At 43.2% G+C, this 15799-nt stretch overlaps 1 protein-coding gene across 4 annotated transcripts in view; it reads right to left on the bottom strand.

Moving 5' to 3' along the window:
• The window catches only part of PACSIN2 (protein kinase C and casein kinase substrate in neurons 2), a 66323-nt gene extending 58183 nt beyond the window's left edge, over positions 1-8140 (bottom strand). For all 4 annotated transcript variants that reach the window (XM_086611228.1, XM_086611226.1, XM_086611227.1 and 1 more), the window contains exon 1: positions 8041-8140. The gene's annotated coding sequence lies outside the window, so the exon portion shown is untranslated. The remainder of the gene's footprint in view (positions 1-8040) is intronic.
• Positions 8141-15799: the final 7659 nt, after the last annotated feature.

Below are 15799 nucleotides of genomic sequence, written 5' to 3'. Positions count from 1 at the left end.
GTCCTGTGGCTTACCTTTTTCAGGTAAGACCAGATGACTATAAATGGTTCCTTCCTGGATTAAAATCTATTAAACACTCTTTTACATTTGTATTGTGTACTATTAGCAGCTGGATAATCAAACTACTTTAATGTTTTAAGAGCAGCAGCAGTTAAAATCTATTTGCACTCTCTAAAGAGATCTCTCTAGATTTCTATAGAATGCTAATGCATGATCCGCAATTTTAAAAGTGCCCATTCATTAAAGCCATCTCCAAAACACGCTCCTGAGGATATATCCAAAATTTCAAGAAAAAATGATAAGGAAGAAACATAAAAATAGGAAGTTAATTCTAAATTTGCAAATAAGTTTACCTATCCTGCAGACATGAGTGGGGTACATCTCATTACATCATCTTAAAAAAACAAAAAACCAAACCACATCAAACCATCACATACATTAAATCAAAAGGCATAACTTCTGGTATAATACAACTGCTATGAAATATGTTGTTAGGCCACGTATGGAGTTTGTGTGGCAAGGTTTTGGCAGCGGGGGGCTACTGGGGTGGCTTCTGTGAGAGTCTGGTAGAAACTTCCCCCGTGTCCAATAGAGCCAATGCCAGCCAACTCTGAAATGGACCCGCCACCGACCAAGGCCAAGCCCACAAGCAACAGCGGCTGCGCCTCTGTGATAATGTATTTAAGAAGGAGGGAAAAAAACTGCTGCACAACAGCAGCCGAGAGAGAGGAGTGAGAATACGTGAGAGAAACAACACTGCAGACAACGAGGTCAGTGAAGAAGGAGGGAGAGAAGGTGCTCCAGGCACTGGAGTGGAGATTCCTGTGCAGTCCATGGTGAAGACCATGGTGAGGCAGGCTGTCCCACTGCAGCCCATAGAGGTTAACAGTGGAGCAGAGATCCATCTGCAGCCCATGGAGGGCACCACGTCAGAGCAAGTGGATGGCCAAAGGAGACTGTAACCCTGTGGAAAGTCCATGCTGGAGTAGGCTCCTGGCAGGACCTGTGGACCCGTGGAGAGAGAAGCCCACACTGAAGCAGGTTTGCTGGCAGGACCTGTGACCCTGTGGAGGACCCACGCTGAAGCAGTCTGTTCCTGAAGGACTGCACCCCATGGGAGGGACTCACACTGGAGTAGTTTGTGAAGAACTGCCCAAAGGAAGGACTCACTTCAGAGAAGTTCATGGAGGACTGTCTCCCATGGGAGGGATCCCACGCTGGAGCAGGGGAAGAGTGCCAGGAGGAAGGACTGACAGAGACAACATGTGATGAACTGACTGCAACCCCCGTTCCCCATCCCCATGCTCAGGGGGAGAAGGTACAGAAAATGAGAGCGAAGTTGATCCCAGGAAGAAGGGAGGGGTGGGGGAAGGTATTTTTAAGATTTGGGTTTATTTCTCATTACTCTGATTCAATAGGCAATAAACTAAACTGTCAACATGAGTGTTTTGTCCGTCATGGTAATTGGTGAGTGATCTCTCCCTGTCCTTATCTCAATCCACAAGCCTTTCATTATATTTTCTCTCCCCTGTCCAGTTGAGGAAGGGGAGCGATGGAGCAGCTTGGTGGGCACCAGGCATCCAGCCAAGGTCAACCCACCACAGGCCATCAAAGATACAGTAACTATATGCAACTTGTTTCACTTATTTTTCCATTTACGACTCAGTTGACTAAGACAGCATGAAAGTTTGCTTTGGGAACTGGCACTATGAATCACAGGTTATTGGTTGATCATACTTTATCCATATGTGCTGGTTGTTTCTACTTTCAACTGAATTAGCTTTCAAAAAAGACAAAAACCTCAACTCAAAGCAAGAATGACTCACAGCCTTAAGAGTTCCCCGGGCAAAAAAAAAAAAACTGCTAGTAGAAAGCAGAACAGCAGTAAAATACACTCAACTTAGTGTAAATCAATGGAAACACCAGTGACCTACCATAATAGTAGCCCAATACAAATAATCAATGAGATGGCAATACTACCAGCTGTGGGCATAAGAGTTTCCACCAAATTTAATTGCCCAAAAGAGGAATAGCTAACCACTCAACTTATTTCTCACTGTATTCGAATGGCACAAGACTGACAGCATTCTTTATATGAAGTCCTCTCCTAACACACAAAGATTGAAGCGAAGGTCTTTGGAGGAAACGGTTATCCAGTTTCAGCTCTCACACATAAAACACATGAGTGTTGTCATTTCGGAACGGAACCATGACCTTGACCCAGTAGGAATTTGGAAATAATTCCCTTCAGTTAAGTTCACCCTAGAGCTTAACCAAGCTGTTCAATGGCTGCTTCAAGTTAAGCACAATTGCATGTTGACCACATATTAGATTACATAGATTGGTTAGATTATGTCAGGTAAATGACAAAACAACCTAAAAAAAAATAGTTATGAAGCTTTTATGTGTAACTCTTAAGTGACAGGGAGAACCTGAAGACTTTCCAAAAAATGCTGTAAAAAACGTTACTCAAGTAAACGTGCCTACAAGTTGATGTTGTATACATGTGGTTCCATTAAATACAAAGAGTTGCTTGAACATATCTAGGCCTTGTTTGTTATAGATTTATCACTTCTCCTGACAAGAAAGTAGCATTGCTCCACTCAGCAGTGATACAGGTATCTGTCAGTTTGCCAAGAAAGCCTCTATTACGGGAGAGGATCGGAGACATAAGTCAAACTAAAAAGATGTCCCGTTTGTCCTGTGACTCATGGCAGATCATTTATTGAAGTCTGTAGCTCACATTACCCCTTTTAAGAAGGATAGACTGGGCATATTCACCCACAACCTTGACTTGTTAAGTCAGAAACAAAAAATAAAATAAAAAACCAACACAACAACGAAACATAAATTTAAAAGAATAGTGAAGCATGGCTGTGCATCTGTGAGTGAGAACAAATAACTCTTATTTCAATATTCACCCACCATTACTATGTCAAGTAAGAAGCTCTGTGCAAGTTGGTTTTGGAACCCAGAACCCGTGGCTGTGCTCAGAAAGCAGAGTTTGAGATGGCAGGTATGAGAAGTTTGCTAGTCCTTTCAGAGCTCAGACAATATGCACCTTTTGTTGTTAAAATCATCAGCCTGATATGTGGAGGAGATTAACTTCTACATAAAAATCAGATTTATGAGTCCTATTTGTGCTACTCATGTACAAAGACACAATAATAACAACAAGACAAAGAACATCACACTTCTGCAAAAAGACATTTCACAATGAAGGTTACGGGAACATCACAGTCATCCAGTTTTAATATTAGTAAATGACCCACTACTTTATAGTCAAAAGCTAAGAGTTTGCAAGTACATCACAATTCTGCGACACATAAATCACAACAGGCACGAGAAGATACTTAACACACATACTTGTGAACTCCCCTGAGCCCACGGTGCCACTTAAAACCTGCGTGGCACCCATTCTCAGGACATCTACTATCTGCAAGTTTACATCTGTAAGTTTACACTAAAGATCACATAAAACACAGTCTTTTTGGTTTCACTAAAACCATTTGAAAGAAATATTTAATAATATGATTTGACAGACTGTTCTCATCCTTGCCATTTTTGCTGTTATCTAGTAGTCTGGTTTGTTATTCACTGGTTTAGAGCGTATGATAAAACACAAAGAAGCTCATTGAAAATTTTTGGTCTGTAGATGCCTTGTAATTAATTGTTAATCTTAAGCAGAGTCCTAAATAAGCTAAAAGGGTTAATAAAATGCATTGGCCCAAAAACAAACACTGCAAGATACACGTTTCCAATACTGTCAAAATATTTACAACATGTTGCGTAAGCCAGAACGCTTTTTAAATATTTGCATATTCTAAAAAGTTGAACCAAACCAGTTCACTTAAAGCCTTAGAGACATTTTCTTTTTGCTTCAGAGCTCATTGCTGTGCAGTGTTACAACATCTGTGCTAGCTCTATGCCTGTGTACTAATTAGGGCTGGGTACCTTCTCAAATATTGACACATCCTGTCCACCGAGATTCACAGGACTCCACCAAAGCACACCACAGTGGCTCAAGCACAATCACTCACACTCCAAGGAGCACATATCAAGGGATTCTAGACCAACACCATTAAAGAAATTTTGACTGTTCCTTTGCCCCAAGCAAGGTACCTTGCAGAGTAGCATATAAAGGAATGACATTCAAGTCTTGTGACAAATGACTGTAGACTGGGAACCAACCCCAGGATACAACAGCCTTTTCACTATCACCTTCCAGTTATTCTTCCCAACCCTAGTTGGCCAACTAGCCAGGTAACGTTCATATTATAAACACCAGTCTGTTCAATCACAGACTCACAACACTTAGCTTGGTTTATCTCAGTACAGTTACATCACTGTTATTTCCTGCTTTCTTCCTTTTCATGTCCTGAGAACAATTCATCGTTACATTAAGGCAAGCCAAAAATCAGGCACTAGGTTTAGCTGACAGGAACAACGTCACTTCTTGAAGTTTTATGGATTAAGACAGGATTTTAATTAAATCCTACGTTACAAAAAAGTTGCTGACTCACAGACTAGTCTTCAATTCAAACATCAGATTCTTCATTCGACGTCTCAGGCAGCGAGTAAGTCATTAAATCTAAAAATTTCTTTTAAGAAATAGAAATCCTAAGAACCAAAAACCCACTACTCCAATATATTAGTTTACACACATGTTTAAACAGATCTACGCAAAAAAAAAAAAAAAAAAAAAAAATCACTCTGCATCTACCATTCTCCTGGCTTATTGTATGAGAGGATGCAACTTTTTCCAGGACCTGCTACTCCCACATTGAGAAAACCATGTGCTGTCTCAGAAGCAGAAAGCTACCTTTTAGCTCATCTGCATTACTCCCACAGATTCCTACAAGCACAGGCAATTCTTGACCAGCAGCACCACTAAGCATTTTATCCTTCGCCATGACTGTGACAAGCACAGGAGTCTCTTGTCCTGCACTTACAGGCTACCAATTCGAGTCACAGTGACCTTTAGGATCATTTTAACCACAATCAGGGGAGCACACGACTGTCATAAGGATATCTTTAAGCGAGCAGATCACTCGGCTCTAGAGAAGGAAAAGGTTCCCATATGCTGTATACACAGACCACGAGAACAAAACTTCTCCTGCCTAACACTAAATCATCCAAACATGTCATCTGCTAAAAATAACAGATTCACAATACTGATCTTCAGACCAACATTCAAGTTCCTCAATAAGGCAAAAGAAGCAGACATCTACCCATTAGAAAAATGTATAACCTAGGTGTTTTCTGATAGCATTACTTACAAACATTCACAGATCAAAACGTTGACTAGAACATCACTGCACAGTCAGAAAGCCATGTTACCATAATGGCATTTCAAATACTAAAGGAATAAAAAAGAAAAATTAGAAAAATACAATTAAATATAACGCTGCAAAGTAAAATGAAGTTTTTATTACAGAGATGATCTGTGGAATACAGAAACTCTCTCATAAACCTATGATAGTTAAAAAAAAATAATTAAAAGAACACTCAAGACTGTCCACAAAGATGCACACAGCATATCAAGCTCAGCAATCGATGTCATCTGTCAGTTAATTGTCATTAACTACTGCACCCACTTACAGCACACACTCTTCAAAATGAGGAAAACATTTAGTAAAAAAAAAAAAATCCGAAACAGTTTTGCCTAACAACCATTACCAAACTTTTTCATCGCTAACCACAGTTGTGCTATGTGTCTTCCTTTTAGCACTGACATTGTTGCGCGATGTGTGGTACACAGTTTAACCCCCAGGGCAGTTTTTAATGTTCATTCTAGTATGGCACTGCACAACACAGACCCTGAGCCCAAGAAACTGATGCCAGAACTGCAAACCATGCACCAGGGTAGTTTGGAGCACTGGGGAGCACTGAGTGGCCATGCCAAGGTTAAGAGTACAGAGGACAAAGTAGCACCTGCGCTCATCTCCTGCTCACCATACCTACGCTGTGGTATAGTATGATCAGAGATCTCTCAAACGATGCTGCCTTGTGTTAATTAGACGTGCCTTGTGTGCTAATACACGCTACTGTTTAAGCCAATTCAGTCATAATTGGCAGAATATAACTCTGCTGTCTTTGAAGGCAAATTGCAAGTTTGACAAAATATAATTTCAGGCAGGTACAGGTATGAAACAGCAAGCACATTAGCCCTTGCTGCTAATAACCTTAGTAGTTAAAAACACAATTAAGGCGTTTTGCCCATCTGAAATACAGTTGGCAAACTGTTTTTAGTTCCCTCCCTCCTTTAAGCAGAAATACAAGATGTCCCTCCTCCTTCTCCCCCCAAGAAAGCAATGAAGCAATGTTTTTATATGTCTCATCACAGACATAAGAGAATGATCTTTTTGTTGCACTTGAAACCAGAATGAAAACTCAGTTGCTTACGTAACACAGTCTTCACTACGACGATTACAATAATGCAGTGTTAATGTTTTTACCTTTTCAAAGCAGTGAAAAGGTTCTGTCTTTAGAGAAGGGCTGAACAAACTCTGGAATTAAATACAAATTAGCAGAAGGGAAAAAATTCCCGCCCTGTAGCAAGAGAAAACAGTCTTATGGCAACCTTTCAAGCAGTCTGTTGTGAGGTCGTGGAGTGCACCAGAAAAAAACAAAAGCATCTAGCACACCATAAGGCTCATTTTTTACCCCAGTCTGAGTGTCATGGTTTGAAGTGGGGGGGGGAGGTCTGGGACCCATGACTCTGGGTCAAGTACAAACGATCAAACTTACTGCAATAGGTACAGGAAATGTGAGCAGTGGTGTATTTCTTTTAAATTATCTTAACTAATCTACAACATGTTTTAATGGAGAATGGCTACCACGAAAGCCAAACATTTAAAACTGCGAGATGACATTTAGTTGTCAAACAGTTTTCAGACGTTCAGTTTGCAAAGGACAGCATACGTCACTCGCACCTTTCTGGCTTCCCCTACTGCTAGGGCAAGAGGATGAAGCCTCAGAAGACTGAGTCTATCGGCTTCTGAGTCACTCCAACCAGAGCCAGCCAAGCAGCTGGGAAAGATGGATACAGCAAGCCAGGCAGACGCTGTAGATACCCAGACTTTTTCTAACCAGGTAGCCTCGATGCACATAAAGAGACTTCTGTCTCTTACACAGACGTTCCACTTTGGGAGACGAGGAGATTCCTTCCGCAAGCCGAAAAAGGGAAAGTCAAGAGAGAGGACGGCAACGGCAGGACCAAGAAGCCTGACTCGGCTGGGTCATTACCGGTTCTCAGGGGGCCGTGAGCCGCTTAAAACCTCACTCTCTGCCGTGGAAACACCTCCGCCCACCAAATCAGCATCGTTACCTGCCACCATCCAGGACGCCGGGATTTCAAAGCCAGGAGGAAAAACCCAATCGCTCCATTTCAGGTCTCCCTCCCCGCCCTCTTTCCTTCCCCTCCTCTCCCAAAACCAAAGCCGTCACCACCACCGAGCGGGTCACCAAACTTCCACGAGCGGCGAGCTCTTCCCTCCTACGGGAGCCGAGCCTCCCCGCAGCCGCTGGCGTCATCCAGCCCAACCCTGCCCTCCCCCGCCGGGCGCCGCGCAAGGAGAGCTTCACCTTCCCCGCGCCCGCCGGAGAGAAGCCCCGGTCCCGCCGCGGGGCTCCCGGTCCCGCACCGCCTCCCCTCCGTCCCCCCCCGCCCCCTCCGCAGGGCGCGCGCTCCCCCCGCGCCCGCCACTCCTCCGCGCCGCCGTCGCGCCTCGGCACCGCCATTCCCGCCCGCCGCGCCTCCCCCCGCCTCACCGCAGGGGCACCGGGACCCCCCCCCACCCCGGCACCCAACGGGGCCTTGGCGGCGCGGCACGCCGCCCGCCCCGCCCCGCGCCGCGCCGCGCGGCCTGACCCCGCCATGGGGCACGGGCAGCGCCGGCCACCACCGGCCCGCCGGTGGGGCCCCGCCGCCCGCTACTCGCGCCCCCCGCAAAAGACTCCGACGGGGGTCTAAGCCCCGGCCTCCGCCTCGAGCCTCTCCCCGAAGCCGGGGTCCCAAGACGACGGCGCCGCCCTCACCTGAAGCGCCGGGGACTGCCCGTCTCCTGTACCCGCCGGCGGCGAAGGAGGGAGAGGGCTGACGAGACGGCGAGAGAGCGCGGAGGAACGCGAGAGGAACCCCACCGCTCCGCTCCCCGCCGCACCGACTGCCGCCCGCCCGCCTCCCCCGCCCCTCCGACCCAGCCGCCTCCCGATTGGGCGAGGGCGAAGCGCAGCCTCCCGCCCCTCTGCTGCCCATTGGCTCCCCGCGGCTGCCAGTTAACGCCGCTTCCTAGTCGAGAGCTGGAAGGGGCGGCGGGGGCGCGCGCTCCCCAGCGGCCGCCGGGGGCCGTTAGCGCCGAGCGCGCCTCGGAGCGGCCCGCGGCCGCGGCCCGCCCCTGCGCACCGAGCCCCCCGCGCGGGGGCACCCCGTGAGGGGGCTCTGGCCGCCGCGGGGCACGCGTCCGCGCACGGCGGTGCCGGCGGCTGACACTCCGCGCCTGCCGGGCAGCCTGCCCGCTCCGACCGGTTTGCCGAGAGGGCAGCAGCTGCGTACAGATGGATGGATGGATGGATGGATAGATGGATAGGCATGTACGCGGTCGGAAACCGCTGACGGTAACGCTGCGGAACACGGCAGGGCGCGACGTGAATAAAAAACACTGCGCCTACGTCCCGTTTCCACCGCGGGGTACCGTGAACGAGCAGAAGATTTCGTTTCCCGAAGCGGAATTTGGCCAAGCCGGTGGATCCCGGGAAGTGACAGGGGCTGTTTAGCGCCCGAAAGCGGCGAAGGCTTTAATTCCGCTGCCGGTGCCGCGGCAGCCCCGCCGTGTAACGCGGTGCCCTCTGACAGCTCAATGCGGCAACGGCGCTGCCGCGTTTGCCGCCCCTCTCCGCGGGCTCCTGCCCGTCAGCCGGAGCCGCCTCCGGCGCGGGGCTTCGCGGGCTTGTCTGTCTGTCTGTCCGTCCGTCCCTCCGTCCGTCCGCCGCGTTTGCGACGGAGGCGGCTGAAGGGCAGAGCGACCTTTCATGTGACATTGCTGGCTCGGTTAAACCTCCGTGCGCAGAGGTGCGCGGCACTTGGACAGTATCACAGGCGGAACTGTTATTCCAGCCCTTTCCTATCTTTCCGACTTATTTACTTTAGACAGAGGATTATTTCAAGTTCTGAGCAGCAGCCATCACGGTAACCTTGTTTCGTCCCTTCAGCTTTTACCTTCTCCTCCACCAGTTGCAGCGTTTCCCTCCCATCTGCTCTTCTCCTCACCGATCTGCCTCCAGCGTTGTCCCGGAGGACAGCCTGGTACGAGGACGGCGAGAGCTCTGGATCATTGGGTAGGGCTGCAAAACAGTCCTAAGAGTGCTTTCCTCTTGGCCATGTTTCTTATGCAAGCCTGCATATAATCAGCACCGACGCCAAGTCTTCCTGTACTCTTTCACTAAGTGCGTGACTCATTAACTTGAGGAGTTGCAAGTTCACTGGGAATTTAGATTAGCTCAGTAGGACCGGGATACCATAGCACTGGTGTAAATTTTACCTTCGGAAGACAGGTCCTTTAAAAATTGATTTGAATGAAATGCAATTAACGTTACTGTGACCTTTGGTCAGATTGGTAAACCTTCTAAGATTAAACGTGACTTCTCCCTTCCCTAATCTTTTCTTCTCTCTCCTGCATTGAAAGTTAAAAGTTCACATTTGAGAGGAGGAATATTGGAATTTTTTGTTTCTTCTCTCACTTCTGACCACAGATGTGCTTTAGTTTTCCACACAGTCTGTCTCATTAAATATAAGATCAAGCTTTGGATAAACCAGCTGTCTTTACAGGAGATTACAAGTGATACACATAATCGTAAATACAGCTCTTTCTGTATGGACACGAATCAAGCTTCCGTTTTGCCTAGAGCATTGTCAAAGCTGGAAATCCTCCCTGCCAGAACACTTAGACTTTCTTCAACCTCAACATCAAAACAGTCATTCATCTCTTTGTATGGTCAAATAATGCTCAAACTTGTTCAAAGATTGCAGAAACAGAACAGGAATTCAATGTAAATCGTAGCGCTCCCTGGTAGAACTAAGTTCATACTGTGATGAAAGGGAATTCCATTTCAGCAGAGGACAGAAGTTCGACCTGCAGCCAGTGGTGGACTGATGCAAAAAACCCCAACTGCTCCACACAGAGTCGATTGAATACCACCTTGTGCCCCAAAAATCACTTCACTGGGCACAAAAGGAGTGCCAATCGCATATATGCTACTGCCTGTGAAAACCAAGGCTCGTGTTCTTATATTAGGCTGGTATGGGGGCAACAACTGTAAATGGAGCAAGAGATGTACACACATGCCCTGAGTCTGGCTGCAAAAACTATCAGGCAGTCTTTTAACAATGAGGAAAACAGTTCCTTATTCTTCAAATCAGCTATTCCCACGCATGGACTTTGCTAGGCCTCTGTACTGCTTATGCATTTTATATATATTTTTATATATTACTTATATATAACATTATGTGTGTATTTATGCATTGTGTATGTATTATTACTATATTTCCATACATATTTACTGTGTTTACATATCTATATTTACTGTGCCACATATTTTTTAAAAAACATATACATACAGGTGCAGTAAATTTAGCCCTCATGTCACAGTGCAAAGGCAGTGGCATTGTTTCGAGAGTCCTCTTCATATGAAACTTGAACTAGTTCTGCCTTCCAAGGGGATGAAGTGAGATCAGAAATGAGTAATTTACACAACATTTTTGTACATTTTGTACTAACAACTGTTTTCAGATTTTAATATAACTTAAGAATTAACAATAGTGTTTTCCACTTCACTTAAACATCTTTCTAAATCTATTAACATCTTTATAAATGTTGTGAAACATCTTTATAAATGTTACGAAACATCTTTATAAATGTTATGAAACTATAATTTTACAGATAAAAAGGTAAAGGCAGGATTATTAATTGGAAAAAAGAAAGTTCACCAAAAGACAATTTATACGAACATTTTAATTTAATATTTGAAGGTTTCTCAAGGCACCACTTTAGGGAATAGCATTTTCAAGCTGCTGAATATTCTCTTCTGGTTGCAAGATGTTTCCTATGCTTTTTACATTTAGACGAAAAACGCTCAGACACCTTTGGAAGCCGAGAAGACAATAATAGCTACCAGAATTTCAAAAATACATTTTTAATTGTAAAGTTTTTGCCCCTTTTTCAAGTGCGCCATTTGAAACAATTTGGAAGCAACATTATTAGAGTCGTCTTAGCCTACTTTTTGGATCAACACTATCGATCTTCCTGTGAATCACCTCTATAAGCAGAATTTGTTTGTGTTGGGGTTAATACACATGCCGGTGCAGTAATTTGACTTCATTACTTACAGTACCACAGTTTAATATGTGCATAAATATATACAGGCTTGAGGCCACATGCACTGAATAAACACAAATATGCACTTGAAAAACTACTTGGGTTAATTTACCACTACGGTGGTTAATAAAGTACTATTTTTTTTTTCAATTTTAAACATGTAAATTTTGTAAATTTGAAGCCATCTTCAAACACTAAGTTTTTCTTGTAGTGAATTAAAAGAGATTAGTGGTCTAATTATATCTATCATCAGTCCTGCAACCTCCCAGTGTGATGACACTATTATGATGCCATAAATAATTTACTGATATAGTGAATCATACTTTAACATGTTAATTGTTTTTAGTATTTTGATAATTTTTTCTTAAATATTAAAATTCAGTTGTTCTCTAAATATTTTCAGTTACATTCAGAATGTGACATCCTGGGAAAGATTATCTCAACCTTTTTTCTTAGAAGAAAGGCTATGCAGCCCCACTGGTGAGCATTTGATTTAGACTGTTAGGAACAGGACAGGAAGTTTCTGAGGGAAAAAAAAAAAAAAAAATTCCTCTCTCATTTTAGAGAAGTATCCCACGGTTATTTTTACTTTTAACACAATCTATTTTAACTACGCTTCTTGTGTCTTCTGCTGTCCTCAGAAATTCCCTGCGTCCTTTCAAGCACTAATACTTTCTCTGTAAGGACATTCTCCTGGCTTCACTCAGGACAAATTTTATTGGTGTTTCTTGATTCATGCAATAACATTCCAGCATTCTCTTCAGAATGTTTCTCTCTGGCTAAGAAATCCCAGGTGTTATATTTATTTATTTATTTACACTTTAAATGTAAATCTGGAACCATATTTTGATTGCAAACGTAACACCATTAGTGATTCTATATGCCAACCAATGACACAGAAATTCAGAATATTAAATTGAATTCCACTCAACCAATTTCACTGTTTCACTACCCAGCTTTCACTGGGAAAGAACTTCTCATATATAAGACATGTTCTTGTCTGAAATATTCTTTGTTATCTCCTTGTTTTTAACATTAACGTTTTTAATTAGTGTTTCATACTGTCCAAACTTTTCTGTTTTACAACAACTGGCTGTTATTATCTCTGATGTGAATGATAGGTACAACACTTGAGAATAATTAAGGCATAGAAGACTCTTTGTCAATGTTAAAGATATCTCTGTATCATCATAACTGTTGGGAAAGTTGTGGCTATGAACTGCTTCAAGTAGGGAGAGTTTCTTTAAGCTTGCCTAAGCTTTGACAGCAGCTTATAAAAAGTGGGAAAAAAAATACAGTCTAGCACAAACAACTTCCTACTATTCAGTAAAAACAATTGTTTTTTTCCAAAATACTCATTTGTGTTCCCATTTCCTCTTAATAACTGAATTTTTAACAAAATCGTGGCTGAAGTCAGCTTTTCCTAGCCATACACAATTTAATTTATTTTCTGTGAGAATATAGAAGTTTTTGCTTGTTTTTGTTAAGGAACCCTATGGGTTCATGTAACCAGCTGCGGACAGCAGTGTTACATTTTGATACCTATGCACCAGATGGGATGGAGTCATTTCCCACCGACCTGAAGGCTCGAGTCAGCTCTTTTAACAAAGCTCGCACAAAAATCTAAGTTGCCTTCATTTTTTTCCACCAAAGTAAACTGAACAGTAACTACTTCAGAAACAGCACTAGTTCGTAATGACAGAGTAAAGCCCTTCCTCTGCTACAAATAAATGAGCTCTGCCTGACACATTCTGCCGCCAAAACGTGGGACTATATGTCTTCTGTGAAATGACTATTGTTTTGCTAAGTTTGTAGCAGGAAGTGAACCAGGAGGCAGGGACATTCTAGGCAGAGGTTCTATTGTAAAGCCAACAGCAACAAAGTAGCTTCAGGGATAATACTGTTTCTTTTATTCTAATTAAGTTCCTAAAGCCATATAAAGAAGCTATTCTGTGGGAATCTTATTAATTCCTTCCATGTCAAAGAATTAATAGGGAGAAAGGTTAGTGTCCAGGAAGCAAGCCCCACTATTCAACTCCAGCAATAAGCTCCTTCTACACTGATGTCATTACAACAATCCCTGTAGCTGTTCAGAGCTTGTCTATTTAATTCTTCATACAATGCTGTCGTTATGCCAGCGATCACTTGGGCATACGAAGAACAGCATTTTAGGACCGAGACGCACATTTATTTTAGCTCTGCCTGGCGAGTTAGTACACTAGAACTTTTGAGAACTGTTATTTCTGATTTATTTTGCTCCACTGAAAGCCAAAACAGTTTCTTTATCCTACAGTTAGATACACTTGGAGGATGACTGGCTGAGGGCCGTGGTCAGTTACTCAGAACCACGAGCTTGTCTGCTTGCAGTCACTCCAATTTTAGCCCACTTAAGCCCTCTCAGTCAGTGGTAAAAGTCTTTAATCTTTTGGAGAATTTGGCTCTGGAAAAACGAACTTCCTTACCTTCGAGAGCATCCACACAAGGTTTAACATCTTTTATGATACATGTTATCATCACACCTTCGGTCAATTCCCCTTAACTCCTACAGCAGAGGCATGCCCCAAGTGGTGTACACATCTCTTTAGCCACCTCAGTTCCAGCTGATAGCAGAGCACGCCCCAGGCTGTCATCAGTCTGTACACCACTTTGTACCACTAGTTCTGTCCCACTACAGCAACAGATTTAGTTAAGGATGCAGGAGTGAAAGGTTTAAGATTTTATCCCCGAGTAGGCAATTGAAGTTTTCATTTCCAGATTCTCTTCCTTCTTATCACATTTTCACTTTCACCTTTCAGGGTCATGTACAAACAAGCATCTCACCGGGTGATATCCACATACTACCCTCCTCCACCTCCCCCAGAACTGTTGGCTATGACTGCTTCTGTTTCCTTGTCATCCTCCTCTTTCTGAGTCTGCAGACAAGCTGCTTCATGCACTGAGCAAACTCTCACTCCAGCTAACACAGAACATGACCCTTTCCTTATTTGAATTCCTTCAAGGAAGCGTTTTATTTTTCAATAGGTCTTATGTGGAAAAAGTAGATATTACATAGCAATGAATGTTCTTAATTTTGAGTTTCTCAAGAACATTTCACTTAGGTACATGAGGCTTCAAGCTCTTAATAGAAAAGGAAGTCTTTCTGCTTGCTTACAGTTTTTTTGGGGGGGCTGGTTTGTTAGTGATAATCAGAAAGACAATCTTAGTGATTGTGATATTAAATTGAATTCCACTTTCATTCCAATTTCATGTTGCTTCGGTTTTGCTCCTTAAAACTCCCTTCGCATACGTAGGTTTTCATGTATTAGAAGTGAAAATATAGTTAGACCTTCAAACTTCAACTTCTGCAAAACCCTGTTAAAAAGGAAATGAGGAGAAAGCAGCCTGATGTATCTAATCACCAGCCTATTGTTTTCAAAAAGAAAGTGGAATGGGATCAGGAAGACAGGGTCACTGTATCTGCAGTCTCTGACTTCTTGCTCTTTAGAGAAGAACATTGCATTACTGAATTCATGTTTGGGTCAGCAGGATCAATTACTAGCAATACATTGGTTGGAGATTTAACTGTGTAAAATGCGACACCAACATTTGAAATCTTGGAATTAGAGTTTAGATTAAGTACTACATAGCCAAAGATTCCTAAAAGAGCTTTTTTTCTTTTTTTTTTTTCCTCCCCCAATTAGTAATACTCCAATGTTTTGATTTTGAGGTAGTAATGATAATTTACAAGATATTTTACAGAGATGTTTTATTGTCAAGTGTTTAAAATATGCTTTCCCAATACTACAGTGGCCAGAGAGAAGGACTTGCTTGTTCTAGATTGATAGCTCTGCTACAAAAGTATTCTCCATATAAAACACTGCTCTGCAAATACTATATGTGAATGAAATACATCTGCCACACATTGGGACAGAAATCCTTATTCTTTGAAAGCAATAGTAAGACTTCCATTGATTTAACATGATGACAATTTTTCAGAAGTCAGGACTGGAAGAGATGCATTATTATACGGAGTAATAAGAGTGTAAGATCAAATGAGTTGACCCTTTCCAAGCCATTAGAAAACCCCCAAACAAATATAAGAATATTTAATATTAGTAATATTACAGGCAGTGCTTTTTCATTCTGTCTTGTCAATGTCTGTGTTCTGCAGGCCCTGATTCAGTCTACTGCTAGCTGTAAAGATACCATTGCCAATACAGAGTACCACCTACAGACAAGTTTGGAAGAACAAGATTATTTAGATGCTACCACCAGTTTTGGTTCATTGTGAAATTCCAGCTAAAAAGCATCACTTGGATTAAGTCTTCAAAGCCTTCTACAGCAATAAATCCTAATAACCCAGACGTGTTTTTGCTTTCACATGAAGGCTTCCCAGAAGGGAGACTGAAAGCTCAAGTTATTATGTTATGACTTCTACATACTCA

Source organism: Tauraco erythrolophus, chromosome 4 (genome assembly GCF_009769465.1).
Source record: "Tauraco erythrolophus isolate bTauEry1 chromosome 4, bTauEry1.pri, whole genome shotgun sequence".
Lineage (NCBI taxonomy): Eukaryota > Metazoa > Chordata > Aves > Musophagiformes > Musophagidae > Tauraco > Tauraco erythrolophus.
The sequence above is the reverse complement of the archived record's forward strand: the minus strand, read 5'-3'. Positions and strand labels throughout refer to the sequence as shown.